Source organism: Pleurodeles waltl, chromosome 10 (genome assembly GCF_031143425.1).
Source record: "Pleurodeles waltl isolate 20211129_DDA chromosome 10, aPleWal1.hap1.20221129, whole genome shotgun sequence".
Classification (NCBI taxonomy): Eukaryota; Metazoa; Chordata; class Amphibia; order Caudata; family Salamandridae; genus Pleurodeles; species Pleurodeles waltl.
In genome coordinates this window covers 329,584,155-329,605,345 of record NC_090449.1, presented here as the reverse complement: position 1 = coordinate 329,605,345, position 21,191 = coordinate 329,584,155, and the positions used below count along the sequence as shown (strand labels likewise).

The following is a 21,191-nucleotide window of genomic DNA, read 5'->3' as shown; positions in this document are numbered from 1 at the left end:
TGATGACTAAATGCCTGAAACCAGAGCCTGTGAAAGCATCACACAGAGCACACTGAAAGCAAGCAGGAAGGAAGCCAAGGCATGGTGATCCTTTTTTTCTCCTGAGGCTAAAAATATTTTGCACAACAATGCTTTGAGTGGAATGAGGAATCTTCAAGCTTTGTGTATTTTGAGTAAAATTTGTGTGTTTTCTGCTAAAAAGGGTGTGTTGGGGATTTGGACCCGGACACCAACGAGCGAGGGCACAGAAGCACCACTGCTCAGACCCTGCTCCTAGGGTTGAGGGCAGAGAGTGGGCGAATACATCGCAAGGCAAGAAAATGCACATGGTTCTCTCTTCTGCAATATGACTAGAGTCATTTCCATGGTCGTCATCGAACATGACATAAAACGCCTCTATCCTTTAGACCTTTTGGCCCATAATTACAAGAGGATGACTGAGTGAGACGCTCTGCCAAATTTGGCAGCCTCGCACTCAGTCATTTTCAAAATGCAGGGAAGCGCCGTATTTAGTAGAATACAGCGCACCCCTGTGCTTCCCTCTGCGCCAGCTCTAAATTAGCTGCCGAGCACCAACGCAGCCATCCTTGCGCCATGGTACAAGGATGGCTGCGTGGAGGGGGAAATTGTTTTTGTTCAGGAAGGCACACCTTCCTGCACAACAGAAATCTTCAGTGGCGATATGTTCGTGCAGCACACATAGAAAGAGCAAAAATGAGGAGAAATGAAAACATTTCTGCTCGTTTCTCCACTATAACGACACCCATTGTATGGCGCTTGGATTTTGGCGCTGCCACAGATTTACAAAAACTCGTAAAACTGGAGCAGCATCAAAATGCTATGGTGTTGCAGTGGCCCACCCAGAGCAACGCCCATTGCACGCCCCTTCCAGGGAAAGGGCTGCGTGTGAAGGGGCCGTATTTACAAGGTGGTGTTAAGCCACAAAACGTGGTTGAACGGCGTCTTGTAAATACGGCACAGTACATAGTGCCACCGGGGCGTCACTAAAGATGATGTGCCGGTGGCGATAGGGCCTTGTAAGTCTGGCCCTTTCTTTGCTCAAGGTGTATGTTCTTGGTGAAGGTAGGAAAGCCATTTTCGCTCTCATACCTTCCTTCCTTGGCTGGCTTGACCACAGTAGGCCCAGGCTTCAATGGAAAGGTCAAAAAGGGAGCAACTGACTGCCGTAAGGTGTATCGTCTTCTCTTGGTGAGTTGAGACCGATGCCCTTGGAGCGTAGTACCTCACGATGGTGAGGGATAGACACAGCCTCTTTAATTTCAATTTACCTGTCAGGTGAGGTGGTAAATGCAAATAATGTGATAAAGGACAGCAACTTGCTGTTTCTGCCTGGCCTCGAACCAGGGACCTTTCGCGTGTAAGGCGAACGTGATAACCACTACACTACAGAAACAGACATGCCTGCTTATTTGCTTCATGTGGCTATGCATTGGACTGGAACCACTGCACTGGAAACAGACACACCTGCTTTCTTTATGTGGCTATGCTTTGGACTGGAATGCAAGGACTAAGGGACAATATTCATGACGCTCAAAGCTGAGCCTTTCTGACAGGATCTCTTCCTTTGGAAGAAAGGAACTGGGATCACTTTCATTCCAAGAGGTGATTTCAAAACCAGCCCTGCAATTACTTTGGAGAAGCACTGTGCATTTCATGTTCCAACGAGAAGTGCTGCTCCAACACAAAAAAGCAGTTAGAAAGAAATCCCGCACTCCTTCATCATGCCGAACTGCCTCGACACCAGTAGAAAGCATGCAATGCATTCCACCATGGCATCTTACAAGAGTGGAAAGCAGAAATACTCCTGTTTAAAAACAGATCGAACCTATGAAGGCACGGGCTCGTCCGGGATTTGAACCCGGGACCTCTCACACCCAAAGCGAGAATCATACCCCTAGACCAATGAGCCTGCTGCTGCAAAAGCCTTTCAAACATCTTCTGAAGTGTCTTTGTGAAAAAGCAGGGCCACTTGGAGACTCTCCTTCTAAGCGTGCCATAGCAATTGATGTTTTGTGCCAAGGGTTTTTTTTTTGCCTCTAGCAAGGCAAGAGGTAGTCAAGAAGCCCTATGCTAGCAAGCTGAACTGTGGCGCTGATGAGAAAAGCAGACCCTTTCTGGTAGTTGTACGCCTCCGCAGGACCTGGGCCCTTGCACCGTAGACTTCCAGACCAGAAGCACTGAAGGGCCTGCCATCTCTTGCGCCTGAGCCAGAGGAGCATGCCTCTTGTATTCAAGCACAATTGCTCGCTCAGTGCTCGATCAGGCGAGATTTATATGAGTGCCTCACAGGCCTGAAACACTCACCTGGGAGACGCGGGGTGGCTGAATTCCCAGAATGGCCTTCGATAGGAAAATCACCTCCTTTCCTCCCGACTCATTTCAGAATTGGGTGAAAATCGCAAGACAGTGTTCAGGGGTGCATGGGTACTGCCTACTCCCAGCTGCCTCTCTGTCTTCTTCATGTTAATTTCAAGTCACAAGGAGGGACCATTGCCATTCTGCTCCGCCCACCTAACCAGGAAACCCAGGTTGAGCTTGTCTGCCTGTTGTTGTTGCAGGGGCAGTGCCTTCTCTGCCCAAAAGTGGCAGGAGAGCCTCACTTCAAACGATGGAATCAACTGCTTAAGTAGAAACCAGCATGGTAGTTACAGTGATAAGGTGCAGCTCTAACAGAAGGCGTGACTGAGATGCCCCTTCCAGAAATACATGGAATGCTGATTGAGGGCCCAGCCGGAGGGTTGGTGGATTTCTTTTCATATGCTACAGCAGCTTGCAAAGATAGTGTTGTGGGGAGCTGGCTGTGCAAGCAGAGGAAGATTTAAGGGCAGAAAATAGACCTATCAGAAGTGCGATATGAACCCACAACTACATGAGCAAACCAGGATGCTTAGCTTAACTGAAGATCAAGCTCTCTTGAGGCTGCCGCCTTAGACCACTCGGCCATCCTGACAGCTGAGTCTGTGTTTAGGTCTGACTCCTCAGTCTGCACTTGTCGATGCTGCCGCTTGCAATGTTCCTATCAAGGTGACAGGTTTAAAGGCCCCACAATATAACATGGCCAAGAAAAAAAAAAGTAAAAAACAGAATAAGAAACCAGGCACATGCACGACTACGCAAAGATGCAGATAACTTTTTACCGGCCTGAAATAGTAATACAAGTTTTACACAGGTCACAAGTTTTTAAAGGCCATCCCTGAGTGAGACTAAGCTTTTAGGGAGCAAACACAAAAGCAGACACTGCCCATTGTTTCTGCCCGGTCTCGAACCGGGGACCTTTCGCGTGTTAGGCGAACGTGATAACCACTACACTACAGAAACAAGCATGAGGGCTTGACTGAAGGAGCAAAATTCCCCTCATATGTTTGCCCGATTGCCTCTATACTTGATCAGCAGTTGCTCGCAAAGCGAGGAGTAAGTGTGAAAATTGCAGCGTTGTCAGCCAGCAAGCGTACACTCAGATGTACTGAAAAGTCACAGCTGCGGGTAGAGACAAATATCTGATGCCTAAATGCCTGAAACCAGAGCCTGTGAAAGCATCACACAGAGCACACTGAAAGCAAGCAGGAAGGAAGCCAAGGCATGGTGATCCTTTTTTTCTCCTGAGGCTAAAAATATTTTGCACAACAATGCTTTGAGTGGAATGAGGAATCTTCAAGCTTTGTGTATTTTGAGTAAAATTTGTGTGTTTTCTGCTAAAAAGGGTGTGTTGGGGATTTGGACCCGGACACCAACGAGCGAGGGCACAGAAGCACCACTGCTCAGACCCTGCTCCTAGGGTTGAGGGCAGAGAGTGGGCGAATACATCGCAAGGCAAGAAAATGCACATGGTTCTCTCTTCTGCAATATGACTAGAGTCATTTCCATGGTCGTCATCGAACATGACATAAAACGCCTCTATCCTTTAGACCTTTTGGCCCATAATTACAAGAGGATGACTGAGTGAGACGCTCTGCCAAATTTGGCAGCCTCGCACTCAGTCATTTTCAAAATGCAGGGAAGCGCCGTATTTAGTAGAATACAGCGCACCCCTGTGCTTCCCTCTGCGCCAGCTCTAAATTAGCTGCCGAGCACCAACGCAGCCATCCTTGCGCCATGGTACAAGGATGGCTGCGTGGAGGGGGAAATTGTTTTTGTTCAGGAAGGCACACCTTCCTGCACAACAGAAATCTTCAGTGGCGATATGTTCGTGCAGCACACATAGAAAGAGCAAAAATGAGGAGAAATGAAAACATTTCTGCTCGTTTCTCCACTATAACGACACCCATTGTATGGCGCTTGGATTTTGGCGCTGCCACAGATTTACAAAAACTCGTAAAACTGGAGCAGCATCAAAATGCTATGGTGTTGCAGTGGCCCACCCAGAGCAACGCCCATTGCACGCCCCTTCCAGGGAAAGGGCTGCGTGTGAAGGGGCCGTATTTACAAGGTGGTGTTAAGCCACAAAACGTGGTTGAACGGCGTCTTGTAAATACGGCACAGTACATAGTGCCACCGGGGCGTCACTAAAGATGATGTGCCGGTGGCGATAGGGCCTTGTAAGTCTGGCCCTTTCTTTGCTCAAGGTGTATGTTCTTGGTGAAGGTAGGAAAGCCATTTTCGCTCTCATACCTTCCTTCCTTGGCTGGCTTGACCACAGTAGGCCCAGGCTTCAATGGAAAGGTCAAAAAGGGAGCAACTGACTGCCGTAAGGTGTATCGTCTTCTCTTGGTGAGTTGAGACCGATGCCCTTGGAGCGTAGTACCTCACGATGGTGAGGGATAGACACAGCCTCTTTAATTTCAATTTACCTGTCAGGTGAGGTGGTAAATGCAAATAATGTGATAAAGCACAGCAACTTGCTGTTTCTGCCTGGCCTCGAACCAGGGACCTTTCGCGTGTAAGGCGAACGTGATAACCACTACACTACAGAAACAGACATGCCTGCTTATTTGCTTCATGTGGCTATGCATTGGACTGGAACCACTGCACTGGAAACAGACACACCTGCTTTCTTTATGTGGCTATGCTTTGGACTGGAATGCAAGGACTAAGGGACAATATTCATGACGCTCAAAGCTGAGCCTTTCTGACAGGATCTCTTCCTTTGGAAGAAAGGAACTGGGATCACTTTCATTCCAAGAGGTGATTTCAAAACCAGCCCTGCAATTACTTTGGAGAAGCACTGTGCATTTCATGTTATAACGAGAAGTGCTGCTCCAACACAAAAAAGCAGTTAGAAAGAAATCCCGCACTCCTTCATCATGCCGAACTGCCTCGACACCAGTAGAAAGCATGCAATGCATTCCACCATGGCATCTTACAAGAGTGGAAAGCAGAAATACTCCTGTTTAAAAACAGATCGAACCTATGAAGGCACGGGCTCGTCCGGGATTTGAACCCGGGACCTCACACACCCAAAGCGAGAATCATACCCCTAGACCAACGAGCCTGCTGCTGCAAAAGCCTTTCAAACATCTTCTGAAGTGTCTTTGTGAAAAAGCAGGGCCACTTGGAGACTCTCCTTCTAAGCGTGCCATAGCAATTGATGTTTTGTGCCAAGGGGTTTTTTTTTGCCTCTAGCAAGGCAAGAGGTAGTCAAGAAGCCCTATGCTAGCAAGCTGAACTGTGGCGCTGATGAGAAAAGCAGACCCTTTCTGGTAGTTGTACGCCTCCGCAGGACCTGGGCCCTTGCACCGTAGACTTCCAGACCAGAAGCACTGAAGGGCCTGCCATCTCTTGCGCCTGAGCCAGAGGAGCATGCCTCTTGTATTCAAGCACAATTGCTCGCTCAGTGCTCGATGAGGCTCGATCAGGCGAGATTTATATGAGTGCCTCACAGGCCTGAAACACTCACCTGGGAGACGCGGGGTGGCTGAATTCCCAGAATGGCCTTCGATAGGAAAATCACCTCCTTTCCTCCCGACTCATTTCAGAATTGGGTGAAAATCGCAAGACAGTGTTCAGGGGTGCATGGGTACTGCCTACTCCCAGCTGCCTCTCTGTCTTCTTCATGTTAATTTCAAGTCACAAGGAGGGACCATTGCCATTCTGCTCCGCCCACCTAACCAGGAAACCCAGGTTGAGCTTGTCTGCCTGTTGTTGTTGCAGGGGCAGTGCCTTCTCTGCCCAAAAGTGGCAGGAGAGCCTCACTTCAAACGATGGAATCAACTGCTTAAGTAGAAACCAGCATGGTAGTTACAATGATAAGGTGCAGCTCTAACTGAAGGCGTGACTGAGATGCCCCTTCCAGAAATACATGGAATGCTGATTGAGGGCCCAGCCGGAGGGTTGGTGGATTTCTTTTCATATGCTACAGCAGCTTGCAAAGATAGTGTTGTGGGGAGCTGGCTGTGCAAGCAGAGGAAGATTTAAGGGCAGAAAATAGACCTATCAGAAGTGCGATATGAACCCACAACTACATGAGCAAACCAGGATGCTTAGCTTAACTGAAGATCAAGCTCTCTTGAGGCTGCCGCCTTAGACCACTCGGCCATCCTGACAGCTGAGTCTGTGTTTAGGTCTGACTCCTCAGTCTGCACTTGTCGATGCTGCCGCTTGCAATGTTCCTATCAAGGTGACAGGTTTAAAGGCCCCACAATATAACATGGCCAAGAAAAAAAAAAGTAAAAAACAGAATAAGAAACCAGGCACATGCACGACTACGCAAAGATGCAGATAACTTTTTACCGGCCTGCAATAGTAATACAAGTTTTACACAGGTCACAAGTTTTTAAAGGCCATCCCTGAGTGAGACTAAGCTTTTAGGGAGCAAACACAAAAGCAGACACTGCCCATTGTTTCTGCCCGGTCTCGAACCGGGGACCTTTCGCGTGTTAGGCGAACGTGATAACCACTACACTACAGAAACAAGCATGAGGGCTTGACTGAAGGAGCAAAATTCCCCTCATATGTTTGCCCGATTGCCTCTATACTTGATCAGCAGTTGCTCGCAAAGCGAGGAGTAAGTGTGAAAATTGCAGCGTTGTCAGCCAGCAAGCGTACACTCAGATGTACTGAAAAGTCACAGCTGCGGGTAGAGACAAATATCTGATGCCTAAATGCCTGAAACCAGAGCCTGTGAAAGCATCACACAGAGCACACTGAAAGCAAGCAGGAAGGAAGCCAAGGCATGGTGATCCTTTTTTTCTCCTGAGGCTAAAAATATTTTGCACAACAATGCTTTGAGTGGAATGAGGAATCTTCAAGCTTTGTGTATTTTGAGTAAAATTTGTGTGTTTTCTGCTAAAAAGGGTGTGTTGGGGATTTGGACCCGGACACCAACGAGCGAGGGCACAGAAGCACCACTGCTCAGACCCTGCTCCTAGGGTTGAGGGCAGAGAGTGGGCGAATACATCGCAAGGCAAGAAAATGCACATGGTTCTCTCTTCTGCAATATGACTAGAGTCATTTCCATGGTCGTCATCGAACATGACATAAAACGCCTCTATCCTTTAGACCTTTTGGCCCATAATTACAAGAGGATGACTGAGTGAGACGCTCTGCCAAATTTGGCAGCCTCGCACTCAGTCATTTTCAAAATGCAGGGAAGCGCCGTATTTAGTAGAATACAGCGCACCCCTGTGCTTCCCTCTGCGCCAGCTCTAAATTAGCTGCCGAGCACCAACGCAGCCATCCTTGCGCCATGGTACAAGGATGGCTGCGTGGAGGGGGAAATTGTTTTTGTTCAGGAAGGCACACCTTCCTGCACAACAGAAATCTTCAGTGGCGATATGTTCGTGCAGCACACATAGAAAGAGCAAAAATGAGGAGAAATGAAAACATTTCTGCTCGTTTCTCCACTATAACGACACCCATTGTATGGCGCTTGGATTTTGGCGCTGCCACAGATTTACAAAAACTCGTAAAACTGGAGCAGCATCAAAATGCTATGGTGTTGCAGTGGCCCACCCAGAGCAACGCCCATTGCACGCCCCTTCCAGGGAAAGGGCTGCGTGTGAAGGGGCCGTATTTACAAGGTGGTGTTAAGCCACAAAACGTGGTTGAACGGCGTCTTGTAAATACGGCACAGTACATAGTGCCACCGGGGCGTCACTAAAGATGATGTGCCGGTGGCGATAGGGCCTTGTAAGTCTGGCCCTTTCTTTGCTCAAGGTGTATGTTCTTGGTGAAGGTAGGAAAGCCATTTTCGCTCTCATACCTTCCTTCCTTGGCTGGCTTGACCACAGTAGGCCCAGGCTTCAATGGAAAGGTCAAAAAGGGAGCAACTGACTGCCGTAAGGTGTATCGTCTTCTCTTGGTGAGTTGAGACCGATGCCCTTGGAGCGTAGTACCTCACGATGGTGAGGGATAGACACAGCCTCTTTAATTTCAATTTACCTGTCAGGTGAGGTGGTAAATGCAAATAATGTGATAAAGCACAGCAACTTGCTGTTTCTGCCTGGCCTCGAACCAGGGACCTTTCGCGTGTAAGGCGAACGTGATAACCACTACACTACAGAAACAGACATGCCTGCTTATTTGCTTCATGTGGCTATGCATTGGACTGGAACCACTGCACTGGAAACAGACACACCTGCTTTCTTTATGTGGCTATGCTTTGGACTGGAATGCAAGGACTAAGGGACAATATTCATGACGCTCAAAGCTGAGCCTTTCTGACAGGATCTCTTCCTTTGGAAGAAAGGAACTGGGATCACTTTCATTCCAAGAGGTGATTTCAAAACCAGCCCTGCAATTACTTTGGAGAAGCACTGTGCATTTCATGTTCCAACGAGAAGTGCTGCTCCAACACAAAAAAGCAGTTAGAAAGAAATCCCGCACTCCTTCATCATGCCGAACTGCCTCGACACCAGTAGAAAGCATGCAATGCATTCCACCATGGCATCTTACAAGAGTGGAAAGCAGAAATACTCCTGTTTAAAAACAGATCGAACCTATGAAGGCACGGGCTCGTCCGGGATTTGAACCCGGGACCTCTCACACCCAAAGCGAGAATCATACCCCTAGACCAACGAGCCTGCTGCTGCAAAAGCCTTTCAAACATCTTCTGAAGTGTCTTTGTGAAAAAGCAGGGCCACTTGGAGACTCTCCTTCTAAGCGTGCCATAGCAATTGATGTTTTGTGCCAAGGGTTTTTTTTTTGCCTCTAGCAAGGCAAGAGGTAGTCAAGAAGCCCTATGCTAGCAAGCTGAACTGTGGCGCTGATGAGAAAAGCAGACCCTTTCTGGTAGTTGTACGCCTCCGCAGGACCTGGGCCCTTGCACCGTAGACTTCCAGACCAGAAGCACTGAAGGGCCTGCCATCTCTTGCGCCTGAGCCAGAGGAGCATGCCTCTTGTATTCAAGCACAATTGCTCGCTCAGTGCTCGATCAGGCGAGATTTATATGAGTGCCTCACAGGCCTGAAACACTCACCTGGGAGACGCGGGGTGGCTGAATTCCCAGAATGGCCTTCGATAGGAAAATCACCTCCTTTCCTCCCGACTCATTTCAGAATTGGGTGAAAATCGCAAGACAGTGTTCAGGGGTGCATGGGTACTGCCTACTCCCAGCTGCCTCTCTGTCTTCTTCATGTTAATTTCAAGTCACAAGGAGGGACCATTGCCATTCTGCTCCGCCCACCTAACCAGGAAACCCAGGTTGAGCTTGTCTGCCTGTTGTTGTTGCAGGGGCAGTGCCTTCTCTGCCCAAAAGTGGCAGGAGAGCCTCACTTCAAACGATGGAATCAACTGCTTAAGTAGAAACCAGCATGGTAGTTACAGTGATAAGGTGCAGCTCTAACAGAAGGCGTGACTGAGATGCCCCTTCCAGAAATACATGGAATGCTGATTGAGGGCCCAGCCGGAGGGTTGGTGGATTTCTTTTCATATGCTACAGCAGCTTGCAAAGATAGTGTTGTGGGGAGCTGGCTGTGCAAGCAGAGGAAGATTTAAGGGCAGAAAATAGACCTATCAGAAGTGCGATATGAACCCACAACTACATGAGCAAACCAGGATGCTTAGCTTAACTGAAGATCAAGCTCTCTTGAGGCTGCCGCCTTAGACCACTCGGCCATCCTGACAGCTGAGTCTGTGTTTAGGTCTGACTCCTCAGTCTGCACTTGTCGATGCTGCCGCTTGCAATGTTCCTATCAAGGTGACAGGTTTAAAGGCCCCACAATATAACATGGCCAAGAAAAAAAAAAGTAAAAAACAGAATAAGAAACCAGGCACATGCACGACTACGCAAAGATGCAGATAACTTTTTACCGGCCTGCAATAGTAATACAAGTTTTACACAGGTCACAAGTTTTTAAAGGCCATCCCTGAGTGAGACTAAGCTTTTAGGGAGCAAACACAAAAGCAGACACTGCCCATTGTTTCTGCCCGGTCTCGAACCGGGGACCTTTCGCGTGTTAGGCGAACGTGATAACCACTACACTACAGAAACAAGCATGAGGGCTTGACTGAAGGAGCAAAATTCCCCTCATATGTTTGCCCGATTGCCTCTATACTTGATCAGCAGTTGCTCGCAAAGCGAGGAGTAAGTGTGAAAATTGCAGCGTTGTCAGCCAGCAAGCGTACACTCAGATGTACTGAAAAGTCACAGCTGCGGGTAGAGACAAATATCTGATGCCTAAATGCCTGAAACCAGAGCCTGTGAAAGCATCACACAGAGCACACTGAAAGCAAGCAGGAAGGAAGCCAAGGCATGGTGATCCTTTTTTTCTCCTGAGGCTAAAAATATTTTGCACAACAATGCTTTGAGTGGAATGAGGAATCTTCAAGCTTTGTGTATTTTGAGTAAAATTTGTGTGTTTTCTGCTAAAAAGGGTGTGTTGGGGATTTGGACCCGGACACCAACGAGCGTGGGCACAGAAGCACCACTGCTCAGACCCTGCTCCTAGGGTTGAGGGCAGAGAGTGGGCGAATACATCGCAAGGCAAGAAAATGCACATGGTTCTCTCTTCTGCAATATGACTAGAGTCATTTCCATGGTCGTCATCGAACATGACATAAAACGCCTCTATCCTTTAGACCTTTTGGCCCATAATTACAAGAGGATGACTGAGTGAGACGCTCTGCCAAATTTGGCAGCCTCGCACTCAGTCATTTTCAAAATGCAGGGAAGCGCCGTATTTAGTAGAATACAGCGCACCCCTGTGCTTCCCTCTGCGCCAGCTCTAAATTAGCTGCCGAGCACCAACGCAGCCATCCTTGCGCCATGGTACAAGGATGGCTGCGTGGAGGGGGAAATTGTTTTTGTTCAGGAAGGCACACCTTCCTGCACAACAGAAATCTTCAGTGGCGATATGTTCGTGCAGCACACATAGAAAGAGCAAAAATGAGGAGAAATGAAAACATTTCTGCTCGTTTCTCCACTATAACGACACCCATTGTATGGCGCTTGGATTTTGGCGCTGCCACAGATTTACAAAAACTCGTAAAACTGGAGCAGCATCAAAATGCTATGGTGTTGCAGTGGCCCACCCAGAGCAACGCCCATTGCACGCCCCTTCCAGGGAAAGGGCTGCGTGTGAAGGGGCCGTATTTACAAGGTGGTGTTAAGCCACAAAACGTGGTTGAACGGCGTCTTGTAAATACGGCACAGTACATAGTGCCACCGGGGCGTCACTAAAGATGATGTGCCGGTGGCGATAGGGCCTTGTAAGTCTGGCCCTTTCTTTGCTCAAGGTGTATGTTCTTGGTGAAGGTAGGAAAGCCATTTTCGCTCTCATACCTTCCTTCCTTGGCTGGCTTGACCACAGTAGGCCCAGGCTTCAATGGAAAGGTCAAAAAGGGAGCAACTGACTGCCGTAAGGTGTATCGTCTTCTCTTGGTGAGTTGAGACCGATGCCCTTGGAGCGTAGTACCTCACGATGGTGAGGGATAGACACAGCCTCTTTAATTTCAATTTACCTGTCAGGTGAGGTGGTAAATGCAAATAATGTGATAAAGCACAGCAACTTGCTGTTTCTGCCTGGCCTCGAACCAGGGACCTTTCGCGTGTAAGGCGAACGTGATAACCACTACACTACAGAAACAGACATGCCTGCTTACTTGCTTCATGTGGCTATGCATTGGACTGGAACCACTGCACTGGAAACAGACACACCTGCTTTCTTTATGTGGCTATGCTTTGGACTGGAATGCAAGGACTAAGGGACAATATTCATGACGCTCAAAGCTGAGCCTTTCTGACAGGATCTCTTCCTTTGGAAGAAAGGAACTGGGATCACTTTCATTCCAAGAGGTGATTTCAAAACCAGCCCTGCAATTACTTTGGAGAAGCACTGTGCATTTCATGTTCCAACGAGAAGTGCTGCTCCAACACAAAAAAGCAGTTAGAAAGAAATCCCGCACTTCTTCATCATGCCGAACTGCCTCGACACCAGTAGAAAGCATGCAATGCATTCCACCATGGCATCTTACAAGAGTGGAAAGCAGAAATACTCCTGTTTAAAAACAGATCGAACCTATGAAGGCACGGGCTCGTCCGGGATTTGAACCCGGGACCTCTCACACCCAAAGCGAGAATCATACCCCTAGACCAACGAGCCTGCTGCTGCAAAAGCCTTTCAAACATCTTCTGAAGTGTCTTTGTGAAAAAGCAGGGCCACTTGGAGACTCTCCTTCTAAGCGTGCCATAGCAATTGATGTTTTGTGCCAAGGGTTTTTTTTTTGCCTCTAGCAAGGCAAGAGGTAGTCAAGAAGCCCTATGCTAGCAAGCTGAACTGTGGCGCTGATGAGAAAAGCAGACCCTTTCTGGTAATTGTACGCCTCCGCAGGACCTGGGCCCTTGCACCGTAGACTTCCAGACCAGAAGCACTGAAGGGCCTGCCATCTCTTGCGCCTGAGCCAGAGGAGCATGCCTCTTGTATTCAAGCACAATTGCTCGCTCAGTGCTCGATCAGGCGAGATTTATATGAGTGCCTCACAGGCCTGAAACACTCACCTGGGAGACGCGGGGTGGCTGAATTCCCAGAATGGCCTTCGATAGGAAAATCACCTCCTTTCCTCCCGACTCATTTCAGAATTGGGTGAAAATCGCAAGACAGTGTTCAGGGGTGCATGGGTACTGCCTACTCCCAGCTGCCTCTCTGTCTTCTTCATGTTAATTTCAAGTCACAAGGAGGGACCATTGCCATTCTGCTCCGCCCACCTAACCAGGAAACCCAGGTTGAGCTTGTCTGCCTGTTGTTGTTGCAGGGGCAGTGCCTTCTCTGCCCAAAAGTGGCAGGAGAGCCTCACTTCAAACGATGGAATCAACTGCTTAAGTAGAAACCAGCATGGTAGTTACAGTGATAAGGTGCAGCTCTAACTGAAGGCGTGACTGAGATGCCCCTTCCAGAAATACATGGAATGCTGATTGAGGGCCCAGCCGGAGGGTTGGTGGATTTCTTTTCATATGCTACAGCAGCTTGCAAAGATAGTGTTGTGGGGAGCTGGCTGTGCAAGCAGAGGAAGATTTAAGGGCAGAAAATAGACCTATCAGAAGTGCGATATGAACCCACAACTACATGAGCAAACCAGGATGCTTAGCTTAACTGAAGATCAAGCTCTCTTGAGGCTGCCGCCTTAGACCACTCGGCCATCCTGACAGCTGAGTCTGTGTTTAGGTCTGACTCCTCAGTCTGCACTTGTCGATGCTGCCGCTTGCAATGTTCCTATCAAGGTGACAGGTTTAAAGGCCCCACAATATAACATGGCCAAGAAAAAAAAAAGTAAAAAACAGAATAAGAAACCAGGCACATGCACGACTACGCAAAGATGCAGATAACTTTTTACCGGCCTGCAATAGTAATACAAGTTTTACACAGGTCACAAGTTTTTAAAGGCCATCTCTGAGTGAGACTAAGCTTTTAGGGAGCAAACACAAAAGCAGACACTGCCCATTGTTTCTGCCCGGTCTCGAACTGGGGACCTTTCGCGTGTTAGGCGAACGTGATAACCACTACACTACAGAAACAAGCATGAGGGCTTGACTGAAGGAGCAAAATTCCCCTCATATGTTTGCCCGATTGCCTCTATACTTGATCAGCAGTTGCTCGCAAAGCGAGGAGTAAGTGTGAAAATTGCAGCGTTGTCAGCCAGCAAGCGTACACTCAGATGTACTGAAAAGTCACAGCTGCGGGTAGAGACAAATATCTGATGCCTAAATGCCTGAAACCAGAGCCTGTGAAAGCATCACACAGAGCACACTGAAAGCAAGCAGGAAGGAAGCCAAGGCATGGTGATCCTTTTTTTCTCCTGAGGCTAAAAATATTTTGCACAACAATGCTTTGAGTGGAATGAGGAATCTTCAAGCTTTGTGTATTTTGAGTAAAATTTGTGTGTTTTCTGCTAAAAAGGGTGTGTTGGGGATTTGGACCCGGACACCAACGAGCGAGGGCACAGAAGCACCACTGCTCAGACCCTGCTCCTAGGGTTGAGGGCAGAGAGTGGCGAATACATCGCAAGGCAAGAAAATGCACATGGTTCTCTCTTCTGCAATATGACTAGAGTCATTTCCATGGTCGTCATCGAACATGACATAAAACGCCTCTATCCTTTAGACCTTTTGGCCCATAATTACAAGAGGATGACTGAGTGAGACGCTCTGCCAAATTTGGCAGCCTCGCACTCAGTCATTTTCAAAATGCAGGGGTGCGCCGTATTTAGTAGAATACAGCGCACCCCTGTGCTTCCCTCTGCGCCAGCTCTAAATTAGCTGCCGAGCACCAACGCAGCCATCCTTGCGCCATGGTACAAGGATGGCTGCGTGGAGGGGGAAATTGTTTTTGTTCAGGAAGGCACACCTTCCTGCACAACAGAAATCTTCAGTGGCGATATGTTCGTGCAGCACACATAGAAAGAGCAAAAATGAGGAGAAATGAAAACATTTCTGCTCGTTTCTCCACTATAACGACACCCATTGTATGGCGCTTGGATTTTGGCGCTGCCACAGATTTACAAAAACTCGTAAAACTGGAGCAGCATCAAAATGCTATGGTGTTGCAGTGGCCCACCCAGAGCAACGCCCATTGCACGCCCCTTCCAGGGAAAGGGCTGCGTGTGAAGGGGCCGTATTTACAAGGTGGTGTTAAGCCACAAAACGTGGTTGAACGGCGTCTTGTAAATACGGCACAGTACATAGTGCCACCGGGGCGTCACTAAAGATGATGTGCTGGTGGCGATAGGGCCTTGTAAGTCTGGCCCTTTCTTTGCTCAAGGTGTATGTTCTTGGTGAAGGTAGGAAAGCCATTTTCGCTCTCATACCTTCCTTCCTTGGCTGGCTTGACCACAGTAGGCCCAGGCTTCAATGGAAAGGTCAAAAAGGGAGCAACTGACTGCCGTAAGGTGTATCGTCTTCTCTTGGTGAGTTGAGACCGATGCCCTTGGAGCGTAGTACCTCACGATGGTGAGGGATAGACACAGCCTCTTTAATTTCAATTTACCTGTCAGGTGAGGTGGTAAATGCAAATAATGTGATAAAGCACAGCAACTTGCTGTTTCTGCCTGGCCTCGAACCAGGGACCTTTCGCGTGTAAGGCGAACGTGATAACCACTACACTACAGAAACAGACATGCCTGCTTATTTGCTTCATGTGGCTATGCATTGGACTGGAACCACTGCACTGGAAACAGACACACCTGCTTTCTTTATGTGGCTATGCTTTGGACTGGAATGCAAGGACTAAGGGACAATATTCATGACGCTCAAAGCTGAGCCTTTCTGACAGGATCTCTTCCTTTGGAAGAAAGGAACTGGGATCACTTTCATTCCAAGAGGTGATTTCAAAACCAGCCCTGCAATTACTTTGGAGAAGCACTGTGCATTTCATGTTCCAACGAGAAGTGCTGCTCCAACACAAAAAAGCAGTTAGAAAGAAATCCCGCACTCCTTCATCATGCCGAACTGCCTCGACACCAGTAGAAAGCATGCAATGCATTCCACCATGGCATCTTACAAGAGTGGAAAGCAGAAATACTCCTGTTTAAAAACAGATCGAACCTATGAAGGCACGGGCTCGTCCGGGATTTGAACCCGGGACCTCTCACACCCAAAGCGAGAATCATACCCCTAGACCAACGAGCCTGCTGCTGCAAAAGCCTTTCAAACATCTTCTGAAGTGTCTTTGTGAAAAAGCAGGGCCACTTGGAGACTCTCCTTCTAAGCGTGCCATAGCAATTGATGTTTTGTGCCAAGGGTTTTTTTTTTGCCTCTAGCAAGGCAAGAGGTAGTCAAGAAGCCCTATGCTAGCAAGCTGAACTGTGGCGCTGATGAGAAAAGCAGACCCTTTCTGGTAGTTGTACGCCTCCGCAGGACCTGGGCCCTTGCACCGTAGACTTCCAGACCAGAAGCACTGAAGGGCCTGCCATCTCTTGCGCCTGAGCCAGAGGAGCATGCCTCTTGTATTCAAGCACAATTGCTCGCTCAGTGCTCGATGAGGCTCGATCAGGCGAGATTTATATGAGTGCCTCACAGGCCTGAAACACTCACCTGGGAGACGCGGGGTGGCTGAATTCCCAGAATGGCCTTCGATAGGAAAATCACCTCCTTTCCTCCCGACTCATTTCAGAATTGGGTGAAAATCGCAAGACAGTGTTCAGGGGTGCATGGGTACTGCCTACTCCCAGCTGCCTCTCTGTCTTCTTCATGTTAATTTCAAGTCACAAGGAGGGACCATTGCCATTCTGCTCCGCCCACCTAACCAGGAAACCCAGGTTGAGCTTGTCTGCCTGTTGTTGTTGCAGGGGCAGTGCCTTCTCTGCCCAAAAGTGGCAGGAGAGCCTCACTTCAAACGATGGAATCAACTGCTTAAGTAGAAACCAGCATGGTAGTTACAGTGATAAGGTGCAGCTCTAACTGAAGGCGTGACTGAGATGCCCCTTCCAGAAATACATGGAATGCTGATTGAGGGCCCAGCCGGAGGGTTGGTGGATTTCTTTTCATATGCTACAGCAGCTTGCAAAGATAGTGTTGTGGGGAGCTGGCTGTGCAAGCAGAGGAAGATTTAAGGGCAGAAAATAGACCTATCAGAAGTGCGATATGAACCCACAACTACATGAGCAAACCAGGATGCTTAGCTTAACTGAAGATCAAGCTCTCTTGAGGCTGCCGCCTTAGACCACTCGGCCATCCTGACAGCTGAGTCTGTGTTTAGGTCTGACTCCTCAGTCTGCACTTGTCGATGCTGCCGCTTGCAATGTTCCTATCAAGGTGACAGGTTTAAAGGCCCCACAATATAACATGGCCAAGAAAAAAAAAAGTAAAAAACAGAATAAGAAACCAGGCACATGCACGACTACGCAAAGATGCAGATAACTTTTTACCGGCCTGCAATAGTAATACAAGTTTTACACAGGTCACAAGTTTTTAAAGGCCATCCCTGAGTGAGACTAAGCTTTTAGGGAGCAAACACAAAAGCAGACACTGCCCATTGTTTCTGCCCGGTCTCGAACCGGGGACCTTTCGCGTGTTAGGCGAACGTGATAACCACTACACTACAGAAACAAGCATGAGGGCTTGACTGAAGGAGCAAAATTCCCCTCATATGTTTGCCCGATTGCCTCTATACTTGATCAGCAGTTGCTCGCAAAGCGAGGAGTAAGTGTGAAAATTGCAGCGTTGTCAGCCAGCAAGCGTACACTCAGATGTACTGAAAAGTCACAGCTGCGGGTAGAGACAAATATCTGATGCCTAAATGCCTGAAACCAGAGCCTGTGAAAGCATCACACAGAGCACACTGAAAGCAAGCAGGAAGGAAGCCAAGGCATGGTGATCCTTTTTTTCTCCTGAGGCTAAAAATATTTTGCACAACAATGCTTTGAGTGGAATGAGGAATCTTCAAGCTTTGTGTATTTTGAGTAAAATTTGTGTGTTTTCTGCTAAAAAGGGTGTGTTGGGGATTTGGACCCGGACACCAACGAGCGAGGGCACAGAAGCACCACTGCTCAGACCCTGCTCCTAGGGTTGAGGGCAGAGAGTGGGCGAATACATCGCAAGGCAAGAAAATGCACATGGTTCTCTCTTCTGCAATATGACTAGAGTCATTTCCATGGTCGTCATCGAACATGACATAAAACGCCTCTATCCTTTAGACCTTTTGGCCCATAATTACAAGAGGATGACTGAGTGAGACGCTCTGCCAAATTTGGCAGCCTCGCACTCAGTCATTTTCAAAATGCAGGGAAGCGCCGTATTTAGTAGAATACAGCGCACCCCTGTGCTTCCCTCTGCGCCAGCTCTAAATTAGCTGCCGAGCACCAACGCAGCCATCCTTGCGCCATGGTACAAGGATGGCTGCGTGGAGGGGGAAATTGTTTTTGTTCAGGAAGGCACACCTTCCTGCACAACAGAAATCTTCAGTGGCGATATGTTCGTGCAGCACACATAGAAAGAGCAAAAATGAGGAGAAATGAAAACATTTCTGCTCGTTTCTCCACTATAACGACACCCATTGTATGGCGCTTGGATTTTGGCGCTGCCACAGATTTACAAAAACTCGTAAAACTGGAGCAGCATCAAAATGCTATGGTGTTGCAGTGGCCCACCCAGAGCAACGCCCATTGCACGCCCCTTCCAGGGAAAGGGCTGCGTGTGAAGGGGCCGTATTTACAAGGTGGTGTTAAGCCACAAAACGTGGTTGAACGGCGTCTTGTAAATACGGCACAGTACATAGTGCCACCGGGGCGTCACTAAAGATGATGTGCCGGTGGCGATAGGGCCTTGTAAGTCTGGCCCTTTCTTTGCTCAAGGTGTATGTTCTTGGTGAAGGTAGGAAAGCCATTTTCGCTCTCATACCTTCCTTCCTTGGCTGGCTTGACCACAGTAGGCCCAGGCTTCAATGGAAAGGTCAAAAAGGGAGCAACTGACTGCCGTAAGGTGTATCGTCTTCTCTTGGTGAGTTGAGACCGATGCCCTTGGAGCGTAGTACCTCACGATGGTGAGGGATAGACACAGCCTCTTTAATTTCAATTTACCTGTCAGGTGAGGTGGTAAATGCAAATAATGTGATAAAGCACAGCAACTTGCTGTTTCTGCCTGGCCTCGAACCAGGGACCTTTCGCGTGTAAGGCGAACGTGATAACCACTACACTACAGAAACAGACATGCCTGCTTATTTGCTTCATGTGGCTATGCATTGGACTGGAACCACTGCACTGGAAACAGACACACCTGCTTTCTTTATGTGGCTATGCTTTGGACTGGAATGCAAGGACTAAGGGACAATATTCATGACGCTCAAAGCTGAGCCTTTCTGACAGGATCTCTTCCTTTGGAAGAAAGGAACTGGGATCACTTTCATTCCAAGAGGTGATTTCAAAACCAGCCCTGCAATTACTTTGGAGAAGCACTGTGCATTTCATGTTCCAACGAGAAGTGCTGCTCCAACACAAAAAAGCAGTTAGAAAGAAATCCCGCACTCCTTCATCATGCCGAACTGCCTCGACACCAGTAGAAAGCATGCAATGCATTCCACCATGGCATCTTACAAGAGTGGAAAGCAGAAATACTCCTGTTTAAAAACAGATCGAACCTATGAAGGCACGGGCTCGTCCGGGATTTGAACCCGGGACCTCTCACACCCAAAGCGAGAATCATACCCCTAGACCAACGAGCCTGCTGCTGCAAAAGCCTTTCAAACATCTTCTGAAGTGTCTTTGTGAAAAAGCAGGGCCACTTGGAGACTCTCCTTCTAAGCGTGCCATAGCAATTGATGTTTTGTGCCAAGGGTTTTTTTTTTGCCTCTAGCAAGGCAAGAGGTAGTCAAGAAGCCCTATGCTAGCAAGCTGAACTGTGGCGCTGATGAGAAAAGCAGACCCTTTCTGGTAGTTGTACGCCTCCGCAGGACCTGGGCCCTTGCACCGTAGACTTCCAGACCAGAAGCACTGAAGGGCCTGCCATCTCTTGCGCCTGAGCCAGAGGAGCATGCCTCTTGTATTCAAGCACAATTGCTCGCTCAGTGCTCGATCAGGCGAGATTTATATGAGTGCCTCACAGGCCTGAAACACTCACCTGGGAGACGCGGGGTGGCTGAATTCCCAGAATGGCCTTCGATAGGAAAATCACCTCCTTTCCTCCCGACTCATTTCAGAATTGGGTGAAAATCGCAAGACAGTGTTCAGGGGTGCATGGGTACTGCCTACTCCCAGCTGCCTCTCTGTCTTCTTCATGTTAATTTCAAGTCACAAGGAGGGACCATTGCCATTCTGCTCCGCCCACCTAACCAGGAAACCCAGGTTGAGCTTGTCTGCCTGTTGTTGTTGCAGGGGCAGTGCCTTCTCTGCCCAAAAGTGGCAGGAGAGCCTCACTTCAAACGATGGAATCAACTGCTTAAGTAGAAACCAGCATGGTAGTTACAGTGATAAGGTGCAGCTCTAACAGAAGGCGTGACTGAGATGCCCCTTCCAGAAATACATGGAATGCTGATTGAGGGCCCAGCCGGAGGGTTGGTGGATTTCTTTTCATATGCTACAGCAGCTTGCAAAGATAGTGTTGTGGGGAGCTGGCTGTGCAAGCAGAGGAAGATTTAAGGGCAGAAAATAGACCTATCAGAAGTGCGATATGAACCCACAACTACATGAGCAAACCAGGATGCTTAGCTTAACTGAAGATCAAGCTCTCTTGAGGCTGCCGCCTTAGACCACTCGGCCATCCTGACAGCTGAGTCTGTGTTTAGGTCTGACTCCTCAGTCTGCACTTGTCGATGCTGCCGCTTGCAATGTTCCTATCAAGGTGACAGGTTTAAAGGCCCCACAATATAACATGGCCAAGAAAAAAAAAAGTAAAAAACAGAATAAGAAACCAGGCACATGCACGACTACGCAAAGATGCAGATAACTTTTTACCGGCCTGCAATAGTAATACAAGTTTTACACAGGTCACAAGTTTTTAAAGGCCATCCCTGAGTGAGACTAAGCTTTTAGGGAGCAAACACAAAAGCAGACACTGCCCATTGTTTCTGCCCGGTCTCGAACCGGGGACCTTTCGCGTGTTAGGCGAACGTGATAACCACTACACTACAGAAACAAGCATGAGGGCTTGACTGAAGGAGCAAAATTCCCCTCATATGTTTGCCCGATTGCCTCTATACTTGATCAGCAGTTGCTCGCAAAGCGAGGAGTAAGTGTGAAAATTGCAGCGTTGTCAGCCAGCAAGCGTACACTCAGATGTACTGAAAAGTCACAGCTGCGGGTAGAGACAAATATCTGATGCCTAAATGCCTGAAACCAGAGCCTGTGAAAGCATCACACAGAGCACACTGAAA

The 21,191-nt window shown here is 48.4% G+C and overlaps 16 non-coding genes across 16 annotated transcripts; all 16 read right to left on the bottom strand.

The window, feature by feature from the left end:
• Positions 1-1,341: 1,341 nt before the first annotated feature.
• TRNAV-UAC (transfer RNA valine (anticodon UAC)) lies at positions 1,342-1,414 on the bottom strand. The gene has a single exon. It is a non-coding gene; the product is annotated as a tRNA-Val (tRNA).
• A 1,852-nt stretch (positions 1,415-3,266) lies between these two features.
• TRNAV-AAC (transfer RNA valine (anticodon AAC)) lies at positions 3,267-3,339 on the bottom strand. Its single transcript has one exon. It is a non-coding gene; the product is annotated as a tRNA-Val (tRNA).
• Positions 3,340-4,860: 1,521 nt separating this feature from the next.
• On the bottom strand, positions 4,861-4,933 carry TRNAV-UAC (transfer RNA valine (anticodon UAC)). Its single transcript has one exon. It is a non-coding gene; the product is annotated as a tRNA-Val (tRNA).
• A 1,862-nt stretch (positions 4,934-6,795) lies between these two features.
• On the bottom strand, positions 6,796-6,868 carry TRNAV-AAC (transfer RNA valine (anticodon AAC)). The gene has a single exon. It is a non-coding gene; the product is annotated as a tRNA-Val (tRNA).
• Positions 6,869-8,389: 1,521 nt separating this feature from the next.
• Positions 8,390-8,462, bottom strand: TRNAV-UAC (transfer RNA valine (anticodon UAC)). The gene has a single exon. It is a non-coding gene; the product is annotated as a tRNA-Val (tRNA).
• A 444-nt stretch (positions 8,463-8,906) lies between these two features.
• Positions 8,907-8,978, bottom strand: TRNAP-UGG (transfer RNA proline (anticodon UGG)). The gene has a single exon. It is a non-coding gene; the product is annotated as a tRNA-Pro (tRNA).
• A 1,336-nt stretch (positions 8,979-10,314) lies between these two features.
• On the bottom strand, positions 10,315-10,387 carry TRNAV-AAC (transfer RNA valine (anticodon AAC)). Its single transcript has one exon. It is a non-coding gene; the product is annotated as a tRNA-Val (tRNA).
• A 1,521-nt stretch (positions 10,388-11,908) lies between these two features.
• TRNAV-UAC (transfer RNA valine (anticodon UAC)) lies at positions 11,909-11,981 on the bottom strand. Its single transcript has one exon. It is a non-coding gene; the product is annotated as a tRNA-Val (tRNA).
• A 444-nt stretch (positions 11,982-12,425) lies between these two features.
• Positions 12,426-12,497, bottom strand: TRNAP-UGG (transfer RNA proline (anticodon UGG)). Its single transcript has one exon. It is a non-coding gene; the product is annotated as a tRNA-Pro (tRNA).
• Positions 12,498-13,833: 1,336 nt separating this feature from the next.
• Positions 13,834-13,906, bottom strand: TRNAV-AAC (transfer RNA valine (anticodon AAC)). The gene has a single exon. It is a non-coding gene; the product is annotated as a tRNA-Val (tRNA).
• A 1,520-nt stretch (positions 13,907-15,426) lies between these two features.
• Positions 15,427-15,499, bottom strand: TRNAV-UAC (transfer RNA valine (anticodon UAC)). Its single transcript has one exon. It is a non-coding gene; the product is annotated as a tRNA-Val (tRNA).
• A 444-nt stretch (positions 15,500-15,943) lies between these two features.
• On the bottom strand, positions 15,944-16,015 carry TRNAP-UGG (transfer RNA proline (anticodon UGG)). The gene has a single exon. It is a non-coding gene; the product is annotated as a tRNA-Pro (tRNA).
• A 1,346-nt stretch (positions 16,016-17,361) lies between these two features.
• TRNAV-AAC (transfer RNA valine (anticodon AAC)) lies at positions 17,362-17,434 on the bottom strand. The gene has a single exon. It is a non-coding gene; the product is annotated as a tRNA-Val (tRNA).
• A 1,521-nt stretch (positions 17,435-18,955) lies between these two features.
• TRNAV-UAC (transfer RNA valine (anticodon UAC)) lies at positions 18,956-19,028 on the bottom strand. Its single transcript has one exon. It is a non-coding gene; the product is annotated as a tRNA-Val (tRNA).
• A 444-nt stretch (positions 19,029-19,472) lies between these two features.
• On the bottom strand, positions 19,473-19,544 carry TRNAP-UGG (transfer RNA proline (anticodon UGG)). Its single transcript has one exon. It is a non-coding gene; the product is annotated as a tRNA-Pro (tRNA).
• Positions 19,545-20,880: 1,336 nt separating this feature from the next.
• On the bottom strand, positions 20,881-20,953 carry TRNAV-AAC (transfer RNA valine (anticodon AAC)). The gene has a single exon. It is a non-coding gene; the product is annotated as a tRNA-Val (tRNA).
• Positions 20,954-21,191: the final 238 nt, after the last annotated feature.